General features: G+C 31.1%; 1 pseudogene; it reads left to right on the top strand.

Annotated features, from left to right (window-relative positions):
- Positions 1 to 8,695: 8,695 nt before the first annotated feature.
- Positions 8,696 to 10,354, top strand: LOC140690586 (heat shock transcription factor, Y-linked-like; annotated as a pseudogene).
- The last annotated feature ends 465 nt before the right edge of the window (positions 10,355 to 10,819 follow it).

The following is a 10,819-nucleotide window of genomic DNA, read 5'->3' as shown; positions in this document are numbered from 1 at the left end:
TAAACAAGTGTGAGGAATGTCACATATCCAGGCTGGATAAGAAATGTCCTAATCAGTGTATCGAGTAGGGATGGCTGGATAGCCTATAATGGGTAAGATCCTCAGAGGAGGACAACCTAAGACAGGCACAGCTGGCTGGATAAGAGAAGGCCTACTTAATGAAGTTCCGTGATGAACTTTAAAACAATCCTTGATCATTTAACATCCTGTGCTTACTGCAGGAGCATGGGGCATAAGTTGCTTAAGATTATTAACATTGTTATAACTTAGATGATATGTGAGGCATTGTGCATGTCCTATATAAACCCTTCTTCTAAGAATCAATAAACAGAGAACTGCTTCGCTTCTCTCCACACAATTTTTGTGTGTATATGATATTGTGCCACTGACAGGGTTAATTTAATTTGTTCTGAGTGTCTTAAAAGGATGTTGCATTATATACAATGCTCTTTCTGCACCTATTGAGATGATTATGTGAGTTTTATTTCTCATTCTATTAGTGTGGCGTGTCATCTTTATTGATTTGAAAAATTTGTAGTATCCTTAAACCCAGGGATAAATCCATTTACTCATGAATGTGTATGATACATTAAATGTTTTGTTGAAAATTTTGGCACATATGTTCATCAGGGTTTATATTCTATATTTTGCATAAAATTTCCTTTCTAACATTGTAATGCAAATAAAGCTGGCATCATAAAACTAGTTTGGATACTTTCACCCACTTCAAAATCTTGGAAGATTTGGGGAAGAATTGGTGAAAATTGTCTTTAAATGTGTGATAGAATTCACCAGTAAAGTCATCTTGTAAATATTTTCTGGTTTGGGAGGTTTGGAATACTGATTTACTCATGCACACTTTTGCTCTATTTAATTTTGTAATTTCTTCTTGATTCAGTATTGGAAGACATATGATTCTGGGAATATGTCTTTTGTTCTAGGTCATTCAAATTGTTGGCTAGTGGAAATTTCTTCTGATGCTATGCACCTCTACACATCTACAGTATCTTCTCTTTTATTTCTAATTTTATTCAAGTCTTTATTTTCTTAGCCAACCTAAACGTTTGTCCACATTTTGTTTAAAAGAAACAGACTTAGGTTTTATTTTTATCTTTTCAATAGTTTCTCTTGTTATTTCCCTTACTCTCATTCATTCAATTTTCTTTATTCTTTCTGTTTTCTCCTAGTTCTTGATGTGTAAAGTTATGTAGTGTGATTTTTGTATTTCTTTTATTATTAAATATGATTTATTTATTTATTTATTCATTCATTCATTTATTTATTTATTTACTTACTTATTTACTTATTTATTCATTTATTTATCATTGAAGTACTGCCATTTACAATGTGTCAATCTATGGTGTATAGCACAGTGTCCCGCTTCATGCATATATTTGTGTGCCAATTAAAGTAAACTTCATGATATTTACATACTGCCCAGTGTCATACAAAAGGCATTTTGAAAAAATCTATTTTTATATATAGTGGATAACATTTATAACTCTACAGCTTCCAAATATATCCTCTCCTATGCCTTGTCTGCAGTAACCATAAGATTATTAAGTAGATCTGCAAGTGTGTTTCAGTTTTGTATATGAAATCATAGTGTTCTTATCCGAATTGTTTTTTAAATGTTCTACATATGTCATGTCATGCATTATTTTTCTTTCTCTTTCTGGCTTACTTCATTTAGAATGTCACTTTTTGGGGACATCCATTTTGCTGCAAATGTCATTGTTTTATCATTTTTTATGGCAGAATATAAATCCATTGTTTAAATATGGCATAAATTCTGTATACTGTCATCTGTTGATGGACAATTAGGGTGTTTCCATGTCGTGACTTTTGTATATAGCACTGCTAAAGTCATAGGGTAGCAGGTGACATTTTGAATTATGGTTCTCTCTGATATATACCCAAATGTGGGATTGCTGGATTTTATGTTAAGTCTAGTTTTATTCTTTTGATTAATCCCCATTCTGTTTTCCACAATGACTGCACCAAACTACATTCCTACCAATAGTGTAGAAGTGTTCCCTTTCTCCACAGCTTCCCCAGCATTTATTGTTTGTGGAGTTTTGAATGATGGCCATTGTGACTATTGTGAGGTGATACTTCATTATAGTTTTGAATTGCCCTTCTCTGCTAATGATATTGAGCAATTTTATTTTCATATTTCTATGTGGCATATGCATGTATCTAATGGAGAATTCTTTGTTTAGTGCTTCTGCCCATTTTCAGATAGGGTTTCTTGGGTTTTTTATTATTATTAGGTTGTATGATGTCTTTATATTTTGGAAATTTAGCCTTTGTCAGTTGCATCATTTCTAAATATTTTATTTAATCCTGTAGGTTGTCATTTTGCTATGTTTATGGTTCCCTTTGCTGTGCAAAATGTTTTAAGTTTAATTAGGTCCCATTTATTAATTTTGCTCTTACATCCATTACCTGGGTAGGCTGTTTTAGGACATCATTGCTGAGAATTATCTCAGAGTGTTTTGCCTGTTTTCTTCTAGGAGATTTACTGTGTCTTGGCTTACATTTTAGTCTTCAAGCCATTTTGAGTTTATTCTTGTCTATGGAGTGAAGTAGTGTTCTAACTCCATTGCTTTGCATGCTTCTATCCAGTTTTCCCAACATCAGTTGGTGAAGAGATGGTCTTTTCTCTGTCATACTCTTAGCTACTCTGTCAAATATTAATTGAACATAGGCATGTAGATTTATTCCCAGGCTCTCTATTCTGTTCCATTAGTCCATTTGCCTGTTTCTGTACCAGTATCATGTCGTTTTGATTATTGTAACTCTGCAATAGTGTATGGAGACAAGGCGGTTTATTGCTACAACCTCTTTTAGTCTTCAATATTGTTTTGGAAATTATGGATCTTTTTTGATTCTATATAAATCTTATGATCATTTGTTCATTCCTAAAAAAGAAATGTTTTGTATATTTTGATAGGCACTCCGATTAAGTCTGTGGATTTCCTTGGGCAGTATGGCCATTTTTACAATATTATTTCTTCCAATACGGGACCATTGGGTATCTTTTCAATTCTTCAAATCTTTCTTGATTTTCTCAATCAATGTTTTCTTCTTCTCCATGTGTAAATCATTCACCTCCTTGGTCAGAGTTATGCTTAAGCATTTTATAGTTTTGGGTGCAGTTATAAAAGGGGTTGTCTCTATTCTTTGTTTTCCTGTTGATTCAATGGTAGTGTAAAGAATCTTAATTGATTTTTGCACACTAATCAGTCTACCTTGCCCAGTTCCTTTTTTAGCCTAAGTAATTTTTTTGTGAAACTTTTACACTTTTTTATATATAGGGTCATGTCTGCATATCGTGACAATTTTACCTCTTCTTTTCCAGTCTGAATCATTTTATGTCTTTTTCTTGCCTGATCGTTGTGGGTAGGACTTCCAAGACTATATTGAATTGAAATTGTGAGAATGGGCATCCTTGTCTTGTCTCAGGTCTTTGTGGGAAAATTTCCAGTTTTTCACAATTGAGTATTTTGCTGGCTATTTGTTTGTCATAAATAGCTTTCATTATGTTGAGATGTGGTCCTTACATGCCCACTGTGATAAGAACTTTTATTGCAAATATGTGTTAAATTTTACCAAATGCTTTTTCTGCATCTACTGAGATGATCATATCATTTTTGTCTTCTCTTTTGTTGATACGGAGTATCACAATTGATTGATTGATTTGCATATGTTAAACCATCCTAGTGTTCCTGGGATGAACCTAACTTGACCACGGAGTATCACAATTGATTGATTGATTTGCATATGTTAAACCATCCTTGTGTTCCTGGGATGAACCTAACTTGACCATGGTGCATGAGCTTTTATTTACATGCTGTTGGATTCTGTTTGTTAATAATTTCTTAAGGACATTTACATCTATGTTTATCAATGATATTGGCCTATAGTTTTCTTTTTGTGGTAGTGTCTTTGTCTGGTTTTGGTATCAGTTTGATTTTGGCCTTATGGTGTGAGTTTGGGAGTACTCTCTCCATATCAGTCTTTTGGAAGAGTTTGAGGAGGACTGGTGTGGATATTTCTTTGTATGTTTGGTCAAATTCCCCAGTGAAGCTATTTGGGTCTGAATTTTGTTTGCAGTGATTTTTCATTTTAATCATAATTCTATTCCATTTCTGGTGGTATGTTTCTTCAAATGGTTAATTTCTTCTTGGTGCAATTTTGGTAGTCTGAATGTTTCCAAAAACTTCTCCATTTATTCCTGGTTATCCAGTTTGTTTGCATACAGTTGCTCATGGTATTCCCTTATGATATATTGTAATTTTTTTGTACTGTTTGTAATTTCTCCATTTTCATTTCTTATATTATTTGTATTCTCTTTCTTTTCTTGTTGGTGAGCCTGTTCAGAGATTTGCCAATTTTGTTTACTATTTCCAAAAAGTATTTGATTGATTTTTTCTATTTTTTAACTTTATTTCAATTGTTTATTTTTTCATCTTTATTTTTCCCCCTTTCTGCTGACTATTTGTTATATTTCCTCTTCTTTTCTTGATTAGTTTACATAGAACATTAGATTATTTATCTCAAATTGTTCTTCTACTTTGAGGGGGGTCTTGTCACTATGTACTTAGCTCTTAAGCCTGCTTTAACTGTATTCCATAGAGTTTGTGTAGTGTTTTGTCATATTTCTTAAGATATTTTTAAATTTCTTCTTTTACTCATCACCTCAACTCCTTGTTTTTCTACCATGTTTTTTAATCTACATGCTGTCATTTTTTCTTCCTGTTTTTCTGTGATTGATTTCTAGTTTCATGGTATTATACTCAGAAAATTTGCTTGAAATAATTTTTATCTTCTTAAATTTGTTGAGGCTTATTCAATGCCTGAGTACATAATCTTTCCTGGAAATTGTTCCATGTGCACAGGAAAAGAATGTATATTCTGTTTTGGGGAGAAGTACTGTTTTGAAAATATCAGCCATCTCCAATTATTTTATAGTGTTTTTTAGTAACTTTGTTCCCTTATTAATTTTCTGTGTGAAAGACAAATCCAGTGATGGTAATTGGGAGTTATATTCTCCTACTGTGCTTGTGTTCCCAGGGATTTCTCTGTTTTAATCTATTAGCATTTGTCTTTTTTTTAGGTACTCCTATATTGAGTCAGTATATATTAATTTGTACAATACCCTCATTGTTTATTGCTCCTTTAATCATTATATCATGTCCTTGTTTATCTTCCTCTATGGCCTTTGTTGTAAAGTCTCTTTTGTGTGAAGTCAGTACTGCTTGTCCTGCTTTCTTGTCATGTGCATTTGCATGGAATATATTTTTCCATCTTCTGACTTTCAATTGATGTGTGTTCCTCTTACTAAAGTGGGTCTCTTGTATGCTTCATAATTTAGGGTCTTGTTATATTATCCCATCTGACAATATATATCTTTTGATTGAAGCATTAAGTCCATTAACATTTGTTATAGTTATTGAAAGACTGGTGTTTATTTCCATTTTGAACTTCATTTTCCAGTTGATTTTGTATTTATTTTTGTTCATTTCTTTTTCTTTTTGTGACTTGATAAATTTTCTTTTATTATCTTGGTTTCTTTTTGTCTTTGTGACTTCATTGTAAGATTTTGACTTATGGTTAACTTGTTTTGTATTTATATTGACCCATACCATATCTGTTTATTATAACTGATAACAATACAAACTAAAACCCATTCTACAGAGAAGAGAAACAAGAAAAAACACACTGTATTGACCTGTTTCACTCTGTGAGCCTTAAAAATTTTGATGTCTTGTTTTACGTAATTTTATTTATTCTTTTGTAAATCATTGTAACTATTGCCTTTATAATATTGCCATTGTCTTTTCTATAGCATCCTTCTTCTTTTTTATTTAGAGCAGAATTTTCATTATTTCTTTTTCTCTTGCTAAATTCTTTTAGTGTTTGCTTGTGTTGAATTTATTTATCTCTCCTTGTATTCTAAAAGATAGCCTTGCTTGATAAATTATCTTAGAATACCATTTTCTTTCATTCAGGACTTTGAATATGTCTTGCCACTGACTTTTGCCTGCTGTATATGTGTAGGAAACGAGTTTACAAATATTATGTATATAATTGTATATATATGTAAAGAACACCTAGAAATGAAGTTAAAAAATAAGGTGAAATCATACACATTAAAAAACAGAAAACATTCATGATGGAAATTAAAACTGATCCAAAGAAGTGAAAAGATCTCTTATGTTAATGATGTGAAACAATGTGGTTCAAATAAGCATACTACCCAAAGGAATCTACATTTAGTGTGATTCATCTCAAAATAGCCATGAAATATTTCCATTAAATAGAACAAATAATTTCAAAATTTATATGTAATCACAAAGATCATGAGTTGCAAATATAATCTTGAAAAAGTGTATTAAATCTAATGGTGTAAATTTCTCTGGTGTTAAACAGTCCAACAAAGCTTTAGTAATTAAGACATTATATGGGCTCAAAAACAGACACCAATCAATAGAAGAGAATAGAGCAACCAGATAGAATCCCTCACACCTATGATCAATTAATCCATGGAAAAGGAAGCAAGAGTATAAAATGAAGAAAAGACATTCTCCTCAATAATTAGTGCTGGGGAGATTGAACATTGAAAAGATAGATTAGAATATTTCCTCACATTGTATACAATCCATGACAAAGAATAACATTTTATTTCTTTTGTTTACTAGTATTTCTTGTACCTTTAGTTTATAGATCTATGTTTAGATCTTTTATTTCACTTACCAATTTATTCTTATATTATTATTTTTGGTATAAATTTACATAGAATTATTTTCCTAATTTCTCTTTCTGATAATGTGTTGTTACTATACAAAAATGCAACGGATATTTGTATATTGATTTTGTTTTCTTTAAGTATACTAAGTTTGTTCATTATTTATTACAGTCACTGGAGGAGTCTATGGAGTTTCCTATCTCTGCATAATTATGTCATCTGTAAAAACTTTACTGCTTTTTTACAAGTTGGATGACTTTTATATTTTTTCTTGACTAGTTGTTCTGGCTAGGACTTCAAGTAGTGTAATTTAGGACTTGTGAAATTGAACTACTATTTCTTGTTACTGGACCAGAGGAAAACCTTCCTTTATGTTAACATTGAACTTGATGTTAGTCATGGGTTTTTCATATATACCTTTTATTACGTTTAGTTACATTCTATCTAGAGTGAATTTGTTAGGAATATTTTTATTAAAAAGTTATGGTCAGATCTGTCAATAATTTTCCTACATTTTTTGAGATTGTCATTTTATAATTCTTTGTTTTTTCAGGGATGGTATCCCATAGTTTCATTTGCATATGTTAAATAATAATTATGAATGAGGACTAAATTCAAATTAACTTTAGTTTATAATACGTATAGTATGCCATGAATTCAGGTTGCTTATACTTATAAAGAATGGAATTTACAGATACTGAAGGAAAAATTTACATTGTAGCTTGAGGGTACATTAATTTATTTAAAAATTTCATCACTCATTTTGAATTTGGCTTATATTTAGTGGAATTTATGTCTAAATAAATAATTTAATTTTTGCTAGAACTGGATTTACTATAGTTTACAGATAAAGAACATAGCTACTATTTACAGTTAGTGCAAAATACACTTGCCTTAAAATGCCGTATTATACTAACAATGCCAGTTGTCTCAGGACTGAGAAACATATTGCTTCCCAAATGCATTACATGTTTTTTCCACCCCAACCCACATATACTGTTATTGCTTTGTTTTTTGATTGTTTGTTTGCCCCTTAATGGAGGCACTGCTTATTGAGCACAGGATCTTGTGTGTAAGTGTATTTATGAACATCATTTTGGAACACTTAACAGAAGTCACAAGAGTATGGATTATAAAGATGACAAGAAATTTTATTGCACCTGGGGACTGATAACCCTCTGAGTGAAAGAATGGTAAAAAAAATTTGTAAATATGCAATAAGCTTTTCTCTTTTGTAATTTTAAAGTAGAATATTAAATTATATTTATTTTACTTATAACACTGATTTATAATTTAAAACAACAATTACCCACTTTGGGATATCTTAAATTTGATAGATTATTTTAATCTAATTTTGTTTCATAAATATTTACAATTTATTTATAAACATAACAAATATACTGATATTTAGTCTTCTCATGTTTTGAATATAGAGCTACTTATCATAAAGCACACAGATAAATACCTACTTCCACTTCCAAATAAAATTATGTTTCATTTTACTTACAAAAGATGATGAAAATTTATAACTTTTCTGTACAGGTTTTACAAAAATTTCACTTTAAATTCCAAAACTTTAAAATTATTTCATATATTTTGTGCATTATTTATACTCTGTTCACCAATCTGCTATAAATTTGTGTACAAAAGGATGGAGATTGGTTTTATTTCATAGTCCCCAAAATTAAATAATTTTAAAAGATATTGTGAGGATAATATTTGCAGATCACACTATAAATATAAGCATCCTATATGTTTCATTTTTACTTTATGAATGAGAAGGAATCACTGGCTGAATGTTCCACTTGAGTTGCTAGGAGACCAGTCGTTTTGTGATGTCATAGCTGCTCAGGTTGAGAAACATTGTGATGGCCTAGCAGTTTAACTGTGCAGGCCTGCCAAAGCAGCATTTGAAGCTGCAGTGCTCAAAATCATGCAGATTTGAAAAGTACTTGTAGAAAAAGTTATTTGAGATGGCACATGTTTCTTCAGAAATTCAAGATGTGTCTCGTAAAGTTGGACCAACTGGTTCAGGAAACTCCGGTAGATCTCTTTTGTGTGAACAAACATTTTCTGGGGACTTCAACTTGAGATCTATAATTGAAGAAAATGCTTTTCAGAATTTGTCTGAAGTATTTTTGATAAAAAGACCATGTTACACACATTGTGTCTCTGAAACAGATGAAGATAATTATATTCATTCCCTGATATTTCCAAGAAAACTCTGGAAATTGGCTGGGAGTGACCAAATTAAATCCATCTTGTGGGATGATAATGGAGCTTCCATAGTGATTGATGAGGATATCTTTAAGAAGGAAGTTATAGAAAGAAAGGACCCTTTCAGAATATTTGAAACTGGAAGTATGAAAACTTTAGGTAGACAACTTAAACTTTATGGGTTTAGTAAAGTGCAGCAGAATTTTTAAAGCTCTGCTTGTCTGACTGACTTTCTGGCAGAAGAAATAGAAATCTCTGTTTTAAGCAAGGTATTAAATAATTTTAGTTACCGCTGGGTAACTTATGTATAAAATTTTATTATGTACATAAAATTATGATAATATAAATGTAAAGTTAGTTTTTGAATATTGTATAAAACTACTAAGGCTAAAATCCTTTATTTTTTCTAAAAAAAGGGCAGTGCCTTAAGTAGTCAAGATTATGAGATAGTTGCTTGTAACTATGAATCTTACCAGAAATCTAAATAAACTTTAAAAGCTGCTTTTAAAAAGTAGCATTCACCCTTATTTCAAATGCTAACTTCTTAAATTTGATGACTATAAAATTTAAAAGTGTATTTTCCAAATAAGGAATATCAAAATATCTTCAACATTGTTCATATTTTGATGATATTTTCTTTGCATAGTAAACGTGAACTTTGAGGTTTTATAGGTTAGGCTTACTGTAGTGTTGTATTTTGGTTTAAAATATTACTAAAATATTTCTACTTTTGTTGTAGCTGCAGTTCTATCGTAATCCAAATTTTAAACGTGGCTGTCCCCTGCTTTTAGTGAGAATGAAAAGAAGAGGTGGGATTAAAAATGACTCTCTGGTACCTTGATTGGCTGAAGATTTCAAAAAGAAGCACTTTAAAGAAGGGGGTAATGTGGAAAATCATAATTCTGATTTTTGGCTGACACTCATGGAGAAAGTGCATTTTTACCTTCCGCAGATTTAAACATGCCTCTAATAATAAAGCCCTCTACTAGCCACATAATTGGTGATACAAATATCCCGATCAGAGGTGATTTTTATCCTCCATCATCAATGTCAGTTAGACCACCAGAACAAAGTGCAGTGGATCAACATGCTATTTTAAATCAGTTGACCACTCTCCACGGGCACTCTCAAAGCAAATACACTGAAACAAATGGCCGTGTTGTGAACTTCATTACAACTACAACTTCTAATTCTCAGTACAGCATCTTGTCTCCCATACAGAGCAATTATTTTGGACTGATGATGCAGCCTTCTACTTCTCCAAATAGGTATCACAACATATCTGACAATGAAGGTCGTTTTTCTAAACTTCAACCAGGGAGCAACCAATGGTTTTCAGTGCCAGTGATAGCTGATACATTAGCTACATCTCTTTCAATGTGAAATCATCAGCCATCTTATTACGTTTAGTTACATTCTATCTAAAGTGAATTTGTTAAGTATACTTTTATAGAAAACTTAAGATTAGAACTGTCAATAAATTTCCTACAGTTTTTGAGACTGTTATTTCTGAATTCTCTGTTTTTAAAGGTATGGTATCACATATATTACTTTGTGCATGTTAAATAATATTTATGAATCAGGACTAAATCCCTCTTAACTATAGTTTATAATACTTATATTATGCAATGAATTCAGGTTGCTAATGTTTATTTAGAATGGAATATACACATACTGAATTAGAAATTTACATTGTAGCTTGAGTGTAGATTTATTTATTCAAAAATTTTGTCTCTCATTTTGAATTTGGTTTATGTATAATGGATTTTATTTCTTATTTAAGAATATAAATTTTGGTTGAACTTGATTTACTACAGTTTACTGATAAAGAACATAGCTATTATTTAC

Source organism: Vicugna pacos, chromosome 31 (assembly GCF_048564905.1).
Source record: "Vicugna pacos chromosome 31, VicPac4, whole genome shotgun sequence".
Lineage (NCBI taxonomy): Eukaryota > Metazoa > Chordata > Mammalia > Artiodactyla > Camelidae > Vicugna > Vicugna pacos.
Note: the sequence above shows the minus strand (reverse complement) of the source record. Positions and strands in the feature narration are given on the sequence as shown.